This window comes from Trichomycterus rosablanca, chromosome 14 (assembly GCF_030014385.1).
Source record: "Trichomycterus rosablanca isolate fTriRos1 chromosome 14, fTriRos1.hap1, whole genome shotgun sequence".
Taxonomy (NCBI): domain Eukaryota; kingdom Metazoa; phylum Chordata; class Actinopteri; order Siluriformes; family Trichomycteridae; genus Trichomycterus; species Trichomycterus rosablanca.
Genome location: NC_086001.1, coordinates 21,597,252 through 21,610,025, shown reverse-complemented (window position 1 = coordinate 21,610,025; position 12,774 = coordinate 21,597,252).

Genomic DNA, 12,774 nt, shown 5'->3' with positions numbered 1-12,774 from the left:
TTTTCTGTCTCAAACATGAGATTCTGCAATTTAAATTTAAAGTCGCAGCACACCTCTGGGGGTAGGGACCGCATGAAATCAGCTACATGCTGGACATAATGAGAAAAACTATCATTACTTTTCAGGACTTTCTCAAACTGCTCATCTCTTTCTGCCCGTCACTTATTAAGCATCTCTGTAATGTTTTTTAAGCTAAAGCCCTCAGAGGAGTCTCTTTTTCTTTTATGTCTTTGCTGGTTGTTCCCTTTTTTCTCCTCTGAAATATCAGAGGATGCATCAGATGAAGTGGATGGTGCACTGGGCAAGGAGATTGATGCTGAGGGTGTAGCTGTTGGAGGTGTCAGTAATGGGCTGTCAAAATCTTTAAAGTTTATAGTCATTTCACAAGGTGGGTCAGATTGTGGCATGGAGTTTTCAAGGAGATCTGATGCTCCTAGACTTGTAGGTGAGGACATTTCCTCTTCTTTGTTTTTCTATTGGGAAAGGGAAAAGAGATTATTTCACAGCTACTAACTAATATATATATACAGTATATATACAGTGGGGCCAAAAAGTATTTAGTCAGCCACTGATTGTGCAAGTTCTCCTACTTAGAAAGATGAGAGAGGTCTGTAATTTTAATCATAGGTACACTTCAACTATGAGAGACAAAATGAGAAAAAAAAATCCAGGAAATCACATTGTAGGATTTTTAAAGAATTTATTTGTAAATTATGGTGGAAAATAAGTATTTGGTCACCCAAGTCAACCAAGCAAGATTTCTGGCTCTCACAGACCTGTAACTTCTTCTTTAAGAAGCTCTTCTGTCCTCCACTCGTTTCTCCAAACTCAACCATGGCCAAGACCAAAGAGCTGTCGAAGGACACCAGGAAGAAAATTGTAGACCTGCACCAGGCTGGGAAGAGTGAATCTACAATAGGCAAGCAGGTTCAACTGTGGGAGCAATTGTAAGAAAATGGAAGACATACAAGACCGTTGATAATCTTCCTTGGGGTCAAGATCTCATCCTGTGGGGTCAAAATGATCATAAGAATGGTGAGCAAAAATCCCAGAACTACACGGAGGGACCTGATGAATGACCTGCAGAGAGCTGGGACCAAAGTACAAAAGCCAACTATCAGTAACACACTACGCCGAGAGGGACTCAAATCCTGCAGTGCCAGGCGTGTCCCCCTGCTTAAGCCAGTACATGTCCAGGCCTGTCTGAAGTTTGCCAGAGAGCATATGGATGATCCAGAAGAGGATTGGGAGAATATCATGTGGTCAGATGAAACCAAAATGGAACTTTTTGGTAAAAACTCAACTCGTCGTGTTTGGAGGAAGAAAAACATCCCAAGAACACCATACCTACTGTGAAGCATGGGGGTGGAAACATCATGCTTTGGGGCTGTTTTTCTGCAAAGGGGACAGGACGACTGATCTGTGTTAAGGGAAGAATGAACGGGGCCATGTATCGTGAGATTTTAAGCCAAAACCCATCAGTGAGAGCATTGAAGATGAAATGTGGCTGGGTCTTCCAGCATGACAATGATCCCAAACACACCACTCGGGCAACGAAGGAGTGGCTCCGTAAAAAGCATTTCAAGGTGCTGGAGTGGCCTAGCCAGTCTCCAGACCTCAACCCCATAGAAAATTTGTGGTGTCTGTGTTGCCCAGCGACAGCCCCAAAACATCACTGCTCTAGAGGAGATCTGCATGGAGGAATGGGCCAAAATACCAGCTACAGTGTGTGCAAACCTGGTGAAGACTTACAGGAAACGTTTGACCTCTGTCATTGCCAACAAAGGTTATGTTACAAAGTATTAAGTTGAACTTTTGTTATTGACCAAATACTTATTTTCCACCATAATTTACAAAAAAATTCTTTAAAAATCCTACAATGTGATTTCCTGGATTTTTTTTTCTCATTTTGTCTCTCATAGTTGAAGTGTACCTATGATGAAAATTACAGACCTCTCTCATCTTTCTAAGTAGGAGAACTTGCACAATCAGTGGCTGACTAAATACTTTTTGGCCCCACTGTAATTATAAACTGACTTCACCATTCAACAGTTCATGGGGCCACAGTGTCACAAAGTCTTGTGTGTCGCAAAGTGTAGATCAACTTTCCATTTTGAAGAATGGATGTTTTTGTTATGCCAAACCAATTCTCAACATGACAGTTCATGTCTCTTGTTTGACCTGAAGTAAGGTCATCATCTGTTCTTTTATCCCCTAGCATTGTCCTGCTTCACAGATGAAAGATTCCAAAATTATTGTCCAAAAGAACTTTCAGGACAATGACAGGCATTGTCTTCATCATTGTCTTTTAAATCCACTGTGGTTTTAACTTCTTCTTTGCATCATCTCAGACTTCTGGCTTGTCATCATCTGTATAATACCCACGGAGTTGTGATCTTTCCTTGAGTGTAAGGTCCTTGAGAATTTCAAGACAGCTGCTTTGCCAACAAAACAGTACTGAAGTGCCTAAAACTCTCACAGCCTTCCTCCAAAACAAGAGTGTTCTGCAGTCTGGTAAAATATAGGTGGAGAAATCTTTAAGTCCACGGTCAATATTCTACTGTGCAATAACAGAAACAACTGCCTTGATAATATGAGCAGAGTGAAGATGCAAAATTGTAAATGACTTTATTTCTGCCCATGACTTGCACTTCTTGGCAGTGCATATGTTTTAACCAGGTATACATCAATGTGCTCTCTGTTAAATACCAAAATACCAGCCTGCATCAAAGCTCAGCTGTAATCAGTCTCCACATTATGAACTCTGAGGCTGGTATACCTGGACAATTTAAGCACCAACTGTTTTAAAAATGTTAGTGGGGGAGTTGATAGAGGAGAAGCATCTCGATCTTTTCCAGGTAAGGTAAGGGAGTAATACAGGATTCTTCAATTTTGTTTAGGTATTGTAGGCGCCACACCTCCTGTTGCATCTAAGTACAGTAGTACAGGTGTACAAGATGCTAATCCCTGTTTCTGTGTAACCCAGTGTACTGAACAAACTGGTCTCACTCATTCATAACTTGCAGTGTGAGGTACAATTCCATCAGAATGTTGTCATGTATCTGGATGGATTTTCTTAATTCTGTGGCAATTGTTTTCATGATGTTTTTATTTACACCATCTCTTCAATTGGTGGTGTTCTTGGTTGTCTGTGGTACTCCTGGCTAACTCCATGAACTTCATGTTCTCCCAATTTTTCCTCTGCGTCTGTTGCTTGCTGGAGTAAACCATGTCTCTGATTTTAGATGACGAATCGGTCCATGATGGAGAACAGTCACTGTGATGTGTGTCCGAAGTGGGTTGGGCTTATTTTGTATTGTAAATAAATACAGAGCGTTGCAGGATGTAAATTTGTAAATGGTATGTCCTCTCCTCTCAGGTAGGGAGTAAAGATAAAGTAAAGATTTCACTTTTTAAACTGGTTTGGCTCAAACAAATCCATAATGTGTCTCTCTGTTTGAGGTTAAATCTTCAGATGGTTCTTCTAGGTCTTTAATGGATACTATATTTACCTCGTTTGTTATTTCCAAAGATATCCACACTCAATCTTCAGACCATATATCAGAACTGTAGGTCTGCTCTTCCAGCTCCATTTCCTTTGTAGGACTTTGGCATCGTTCTGATGTGAATAAGACAGTTATTATTATAATATTAACAGTTATTATTATTTGTATTATTATTAGCAGCATGCTTTACACACTACACTGAAAAAATGAACTTAGTAAATTGTGCATTCGATTAATGTTGCCATGGTGATGGTGGACGCTGGCGCATTTGGCTGCCGCTACCGTTACCGTATTTTACCGTATTTTATTGTATTTTTATCGTTTTTCGTTTTCATCTTTTTACACACCTTGTGGATCTATTTCTTTTGTGTTACTTTTGATACTTTTATTTGTTCTTTTGATACTTTTTGTTCTTTCTACTGTACATCGCGTCTGCGGCCGGTGGTGAACGGCGGGTGAGTTTTCCTGGGATCGGCACAATGTTGAACTATTCCGTTGACCAGCTGAGGAAGTTCAACAATTGCACTACTCCATCGTGTATTTCAGTCATCAAACAGCTTGGACTCTTTCGCCGGCCTCGTTATATTCACAGGGGCTCCCGGAGAAAGCTTGTTTATTTTCGAAACGGTAACGCTATTCCATCCTTCTGGTCAGCCGTGCGCACTGTCGCTCCGCAAACATGTCATCAGAGCGCTGCTGCCTTGCACACCAGTAGCGGTGTAGTCTCCATGACAACGCTGTCCACGGAGTGGGATGGGAAACGCGGAGTGGACTTTGCAAATCTTCGTTCTCTTCCTCGTTCCTCACAGCCAACTACACAACAATACCACTTGAAAATGGCATTGCTTAATGTTCGTTCACTCAACACAAAAAGTACTGTACTTAGTGAATTTATATCTGACAGTGAACTAGACTTTTTCTGTCTCACTGAAACTTGGCATAAACCCTTGGATTATTTCACGTTAAATCAGACCACGCCAATGGGATACTCGTATATTGATGAACCTCGTATGGAAGGGCGAGGTGGTGGTGTTGCTGCAGTCTATAGGGATGATATTAAAATAACCACTTTGTCTTTTCCTGCTGCTCTTTCTTTTGAACACCTGGCTTTCAAGTTGTCAGGGCCGACTCCTCTGGTCACTGCTGTAGTTTATCGTCCGCCAAAGCCAAACGCTTCCTTTCTCTCTGATTTTTCAGATTTTTTAACCCAGCTTAGTGCCCTCTCATCCTCTGTACTGCTTATGGGTGATTTTAACATCCATATTGATGACAACAACTGTAAATTTGCCAGGGAATTTTTGGAATTGTTACAGTGTTTTAATTTCACACAACATATAAATTTTCCAACTCATAAAAAAGGTCATACTCTTGACCTTGTCTGCTCTACTGGTGTCCTAGTTCATCAGCCGTCCAGCCATGACCTTACTGTCTCTGATCATTTGACAATCATCATGAACATTGAGGTCACTAAGCCCATCACTAGAGCTAAACGTAAAATATCCTTCAGGAATCTTCAATATATCTCTCACTCTGCTTTCTCAGATTCTCTTGTTAAAAAGATGTCTGTCTGTCCTGTACTGTCTAGTAATTCATCTGACCTTGTCGATTACTATAATGACATACTCGCCTCATGTCTTGATGAGCTGGCTCCTTTGAGAACCAAATTTTTTTCATTTAGTCATTCTGCACCATGGTACACAATTGAGCTTCACCAAATGAAATCCCGTGAACGCCAGCTTGAAAGACTTTATAAGAAAACCGGTCTAACAGTACATTATCAGATTTATTCTGATTATCTTCAACATTACAAAGACGCTCTTACGGCAGCCCGATCCACTTACTATTCCGAACTCATACATGCTGGATCAACAAAACCTAAGACTCTCTTTTCCACAATAAATAAACTTCTCAAACCAGTTGACAATACTACCAATTCCTTTACAGTTGACAAGTGTAACTCTTACCTCTCATTTTTTCAAACAAAAGTTAAGAATATCCACAATTTTCTGACAGTTTCCCCTGTCATCTCTGTTTCTCCGCCTATCTCACCTCAATTTATTACCCAGCCTCTGTCTCAGTTCTCACCTGTGTCTCATTTGGACCTATCTGAGATCTTGACAGGGATGCGAAGCTCCACTTGTGTTTTGGATCCTGCTCCATCAAAACTTGTTAAGGGTTGTTTTCCAGTTATCTCATCACTTATCACAGAGATAATCAATTCCTCTCTTAGTTCTGGCTCAGTCCCTCAATCACTCAAATTGGCTGCTGTTACTCCCATACTTAAAAAACCTGGACTTGTCTCTAACATTATGAGTAACTTTCGGCCCATTTCCAATCTTCCATTTCTGTCGAAAATACTGGAACGTGTTGTTGCCTCACAGCTCAAAGATCACCTAAATTCCAATAATCTATTTGAATCATTTCAGTCTGGTTTCCGCCCCCAGCACAGCTCTGAGTCAGCCCTCCTCAAAGTCACAAATGACCTTCTTCTTTCCTCAGACTCTGGACAAATTAATATTCTCATCCTCCTTGATCTTACTGCAGCTTTTGACACCATTAATCATTCCATTCTTCTGTCCCGCCTTGAATCCTCTGTCAACATCACTGGTACTGCCCTTTTGTGGTTAAGGTCATATCTCGTAAACAGACAACAGTTTGTTAATATCAACAATTGTAGTTCTGCCATTGCTCCACTGTCCCAAGGCGTTCCCCAAGGCTCAGTGTTAGGTCCCCTTTTGTTTATTCTTTATATGCTCCCCCTTGGTGACATCATACGTCGGCATGGTTTACATTTCCACTGCTATGCTGATGATATTCAGCTTTACATCTCCTCCAAATCCATTAATACTGAACTTCACTCCACTCTGACAAATTGCATCACTGAAATGAAATTGTGGATGAAAGCTAATTTTCTCAAATTAAACTGTGAAAAATCTGATATGATCATCGTAGGTCCTACAACCCTGGCAAAAACCACACAAAATTTTCAAATTACCATTGATAATGACACTTTGTCTCCGTCTTCTAACATCCGAAATCTTGGTGTAATTTTTGATAGCAACCTCTCTTTTGACCGCCATGTAAATCACATCACCAAAACTGCTTTCTTTCATCTAAAAAACATAGCACGTTGTTACGGATGAATCTTTTGTCGAGAGACCTTGAAGAAAGCAGTCATGGAATCCAGAAAGTACTCTACAAAACACTTTATTAAGTGTAAAAATGATCTGTGAATATATGCCAGAGCTAAGCTGATCAGCGCTCTTTTCTCCTGCAGTCTAGACACACAACCACAAAAGCAAGAGTCCCGCTCTGAGCTTGCCATCCTTTTTTAAGGCTCCTCCTCCGCCGCTGCTGTTGGAGCCAATAAAATGTGCTAAAAAGCCCCGGGCTCCGCCTCCCCCCCCTCGGTGGGAGTCAGAGAGGGAGCCTAGCCGGCGCCATGTTGGACAAAAGACCATGCGGCCTGGATGTCGTAAAACTTGGAAAATGCCGTAAAACTTCCCATATTGAATTTATGTTTAATAATGATGTTATGTTCCAAAAATCCTAACAATACCCCCTTGAAAGCATCTTAATGCTTTCACATCAACTTTTAACTATAGGTTAGGTGTTTCTAGATTCCAGGAGATAGGATAGCCGTCAGCAACCCCCAATTTAACCCCTTCTGACTTACATGGCCACTGGGCTGAATTTTTACAATAAAAGGTATCTAAAAAATAAAAGGCTACCAGTTAAACTAAAGGAACCGTACCTATCGCAACAGCTCCTAACCCTAAAACAAACAAACAACAAAAAATAATAAAAACAGGAAATCAACATAAAGTAATTAAAAAATAAGAAATCAAAAAGAGAAGAAAAAAAATAAGAACAATGGGTGCGTAGCTTCCACAGGAAGTCCGTTCAGGTTGTCCTCCACCGGACGGAGCTGCAGATATTCAGAAGGGGCCCATAGCTCCTGTGTCTCTGCATGACTCCTAATGTCTTATGGATTCTCCCCTGTCGGTCTTACCTGTTTCCACAGCAACACAAACATTTAAACGATGAAACACAGAGAATATCCCTCCTAAAAATAGCAGAGTATCAAACATATATACATTGTAAACAATCCTGAACTAACCCCTTGCGTTTTGTAGCTAAACTATGTGTGTTGCACTTAACTAGTGTTTTCAAAGATGGTCTATGTGTCTGCGAACTATATGTTTATGTTTTTCCCTCCTAGTCTAACCAAATCCTTTCTCTTCTTCTTGTTCCGGTGGCTCCTCTGGACTCTTCTTCCGCATGGTCGGTTTTGTCGGGCTTTCTGCTGTGGTTTGTTCCCTGTAGGCAGGTCCAGTTGGTGTCACTTCTGTCTCTCGGAGTGGGTCTTCCAATTCCCACGAAGTCTACCTCTGCCAGTCCTTCCAAGTCTCCTTCCTTCCTCTCGGTGTATGATCCGTAGTGCTGGTCTTCTCTCCTCATTTTCTCTGGACGGTTTTACCTTTAATTAAGCAGAGTTAGTAGCACTTATGCCGCTCGAAGTGGGTCTTCCGGCCCACCTTCAAGGGTTTCCTCCTCATCATCATCTACATGATATCTAGACAAACCAGCCAACATCATCTGGATAACTGGTGGATCCTGCCCCCCTCTGCTTCCTCTACACACTACATCTATTACAAATTTTTCTATTAATACCCTGATGCACGGGATACCATAACAATAACATATCACTAAAATTACCAATCCTACACATACTGACATCACCAAGACTCGTAATAACTTCCTTCCATGGCCCAAACATCCCTTCTAGCCACTTAACCCATTCATTGTTTATCCCTGAATTTTCCTTCCATTCTCGTGACAAAGCCCTTAATCCTTCCAAAGCTCGTGTCACACTACCATCGGGTGCAGTATTATTGGGGATGAAGGTGCAACACGATGACCCCACAATCTGGCAAACTCCACCTTTCTCTGTTGACAACATGTCTAATGCCATTCTATTCTGTAAGGCTTAAATTCATCTGGGACCCCCCTTGGGACCCCTATACCATCAATCCACACGGTCTTGTCGAAGGATCCGCCAGGTTTGACCTCTCGGGTGTCTCTTCGATGGTTGTGGTGATTGGTCAGGACGTCCGCGGCATCCTCCACTCCGTGCTGCTTGTAGATTCTGAAAGGCATAACCAAAAAGACCAACGCACACTCCCCAGACCAATTCCCATACAACCTTCGCCGGATTCTCATATCTCCACACAACCATACTAAATCCGCCCTACTGAATTTTTGTGAAACCAACCTCTGTCCACCTCAGTTACGGATGAATCTTTTGTCGAGAGACCTTGAAGAAAGCAGTCATGGAATCCAGAAAGTACTCTACAAAACACTTTATTAAGTGTAAAAATGATCTGTGAATATATGCCAGAGCTAAGCTGATCAGCGCTCTTTTCTCCTGCAGTCTAGACACACAACCACAAAAGCAAGAGTCCCGCTCTGAGCCCGCCATCCTTTTTTAAACTAGTCTAGGCTCCTCCTCCGCCGCTGCTGTTGGAGCCAATGAAATGTGCTAAAAAGCCCCGGGCTCCGCCTCCCCCCCCTCGGTGGGAGTCAGAGAGGGAGCCTAGCCGGCGCCATGTTGGACAAAAGACCATGCGGCCTGGATGTCGTAAAACTTGGAAAATGCCGTAAAACTTCCCATATTGAATTTATGTTTAATAATGATGTTATGTTCCAAAAATCCTAACAATGTCTACGTCCATCACTCTCCTTTTCTGCCGCCGAAACCTTGATTCATGCTTTTATTACATCGCCTCCTTACTCATACTCGCTCCCGTGATCATATTACACCTGTTCTCCAAAAACTTCATTGGCTTCCCGTTGCTCAACGCATTCAATTCAAAATTCTTCTATTCACTCACAAAGCTCTCCATTATCAGGCCCCATCCTACCTCACCGACCTGCTCCATCAGCACATTCCCTCCCATAGCCTTCGCTCTTCTGAGGCTAACCTACTGTCCATACCCTCTAGGACCAAGCACCGGACCTGGGGTGACAGGGCCTTTTCCATAGCTGCTCCATCTTTATGGAATGCTCTCCCCAAACACCTACGAGATTGTCCTGACCTGTCCAAATTCAAGTCACTTCTCAAAACTCATCTATTCAAAATGGCATTTAACTTGTAACAACACGAAATAAATGCTTTTATTTTTGCTATTCTTTTTAATAGTTTTTATACTTAGATCACGACAGAAATGTGAAGTCCTAGATCCTAAAACTTGTAAAGTTTTCAGTTTCCTGATTGCATGTGAATCTGTCCTGTTTCTGTCTAATTTTAAGAAATTGTTCTATATTTGTTGTTCTCTCTCATAATTTAGCTAATTTTTAATGAACTGTCTTATGCTGCTCTCTTTGTTTTTATCTTAATTATTCTTGATGTTGATGTACTATTTTTGATTTTGTACTATGATTTGTATGGTGTATGTACGTATTTGTTTTGATTATTTGTCTTATGTAAAGCGTCTTTGAGTATCTTGAAAAGCGCTATATAAATAAAATGTATTATTATTATTATTATTACATAATAATGAAAGTAAGCTGCTTAAAGTGTAATAGAAATTATTATGTTGGGTCATATGGTCAAAACTGCACATGTGCACGAACAACTTTGACGTGCACGAGAATTTGAATATCTGAGATACTTCATCACCTTACAATAAAAAACATGGTAAGATATTACATATTATCTATTATTTGACGTTATTAACACACTTCTAACATCTGAATGGCATTTATGTACATAAATATAGTTTGTTAAGTAAAAAGTTAAGGTTAAAGGAGAACTTAATTTTTGATGGTTAGCTAGGTAGCTAAACGGCTTAACGCTTTTATGGCTAGACTGGACAAGAGGGGGCGGACACACAGAGATGTTTTACAAAAAGATACTTAATAGTAACAAAAGAAAAGCCTAATACACACAAAACCAAACACAAACACATGACCTATGCTGACTGCAAAGCTAAGTACTAAACTAAACACACATGAACTAAGCTAAAGGCTAAACTAAATGTTAATGCTAATCTAAACATGAACTAGACTTCTAGGAATGAACAAACAAGAACATGAGCAAACTGGACCAACCTGACAAACCAAACCGCTGCAAGAGAGCCAATACAACATTAGGCTTGTTCGAGATGAACTGCGCCTCGCCTTGGTGGTCAGCGAGAGCTGCCAGTTGCAGTTGGGGGAGGAGGTTAAAAGAAAGCCGTCAAGTCGGACAGTCGCCACCTGCAACAAACGTGAGCTATAGCGGATCTCGCGGCGTTCCTGTTCCACGTGGCTGATGAAGTGGATGCAGTAGAAATCGCTCTGCTTTTGCGTGAAATCGAACTAAACATTCTTGATCATTGAGCAGGTTAAGCCCAGCGTTTGTTTTCCAAATCCATAGTGGTGAATATAGATGACCATAAAGTGTCAAACTAAGTTTCTGTAAAATCTGTAAATAAATATAGTTTTACTCATCATTCATTTATCTTGTAGACTGGTGACAAAGAAAAGTTCTAACAAACATGTTATCAAACACATATTTATGTTATTGAATAGATTTAAATATTTGTCTACAACAGTTTAAATGAATAGACCTAAACTAAGTAGCCTATTTTTCAAGACTGTTTATTGAAACATTTCACATGAAAACGTGTGAATACATAATTCCAAATATATGGTTTGTTCAAGGTAGAATTAGTGAATATGATAAACAATGTACGTAAAAGTGTTCTAGAAATAATTAGATGGAAATTATAAAGTGCACTCAATCAGACCTTAATCATTATGGTTGTGTATATGGTAAATAGACTGCAATTATATTGTGTCAAAGTGGCTTAAAGTCCAAACTGTCTACATAATTATTTTGTCTACGTAAGGACTTAATCACATTTACCCTTCTTTAGGCTTGTTCCAAAAATACAACATTTTGTAGAGGATGTTGTCCCCCTCTATAGTCTCTCAGAATTTAGAGGTCATTTCAGACATTCTGAAAGCAAAGTTTAGGAGACTCCGATGCCTGCACTTGAGAAATGTCCAATCCATCAGCTCAGCGGTGTCAGCTTGTTGCATTCTACACAGTGTTTGCTTGGAGCCAGTAGACCATGGTGATGATGTGCAGGATGAAGAGGATGATGAACAGCATTCACTACAACCTCACAACCAAGATGTAATTCATTATAGAGACATAATAAAAAAATGTTTTGTGTCATCTTTAACTTCATGCCTTTTGGAGATAATTTTATCTTCAACTTGCTTAACTGTTTACAGTAACAGTAATTTTAACCGGGGTGCCCAAATGTTCGCATGCCACTGTATTTTATAGATGCATTGTTAAACAGTAAACTTCAGTATGCTCACCGATGTGCCCAGTATGAGTCACTAATGAATAATGTGGTTAATAAGTACATTGTACAATTGTGCTTCTTCGAGCACTGACACATCAGTTATTTAGGCATTGATGATGAATAGTGGCTGTGGTTTATTGAAGATCAATCTCTTAACACAATCATCTTCTGAACAAGATTGTTTACCTTCTGGCCTTGGTTCTTGTAAAGAAACATGACACCATGTTCATCCACACATTTTTATTTATGTAGCATATTTTAAAATGTTTACAAAGTTTACAAGGAAGAATAAAAAATAAATCAAAGTGTAATAGTGATAGTGGTATTAAAACAGTTAAGATATAAAATATTACAGCAATTCAGATTGCCTTATATTAATAAAATTGAAAGACAAGAACCATCAGAAGTTCTAGAAAAACATCAAGATAAAAAGATATGTTACATTAAAGAAATATCAGGTAGCCTACCCGAGTCTTTTCATGATATGGAATGATAATTATAAAATATGTTGCAATTTGTACGAAAATAAACTGTCATGCTACTAGAAAGCATGATAGTATTTCGCAAATATCAGGTCTTTTTTTTATTTTATTTTTTTATTATTTTTATTATTTTAAACAACATAACATACAGAACAATAAAAAAAGAATACAAATTCTCGTGGAGGATGTCATACCTATAAATTACAATCTAGGGGGTGCAAAATAATAATAATAAAAAAGAAAATAAGATTTTAAAAAAACAGAGGAACAAGCCATACAATAATACAATGAGAAACTTAAAACAGTAAAATATCAGGTCTTTAAGACAAATAAACAGATTTAGAATGAAACGAAACAACCGCCAGAGGATTCAGCGGAGCTTCTAGCCAATGAGGATTAAGCTCTGTCGTCATCAAGCCGTCT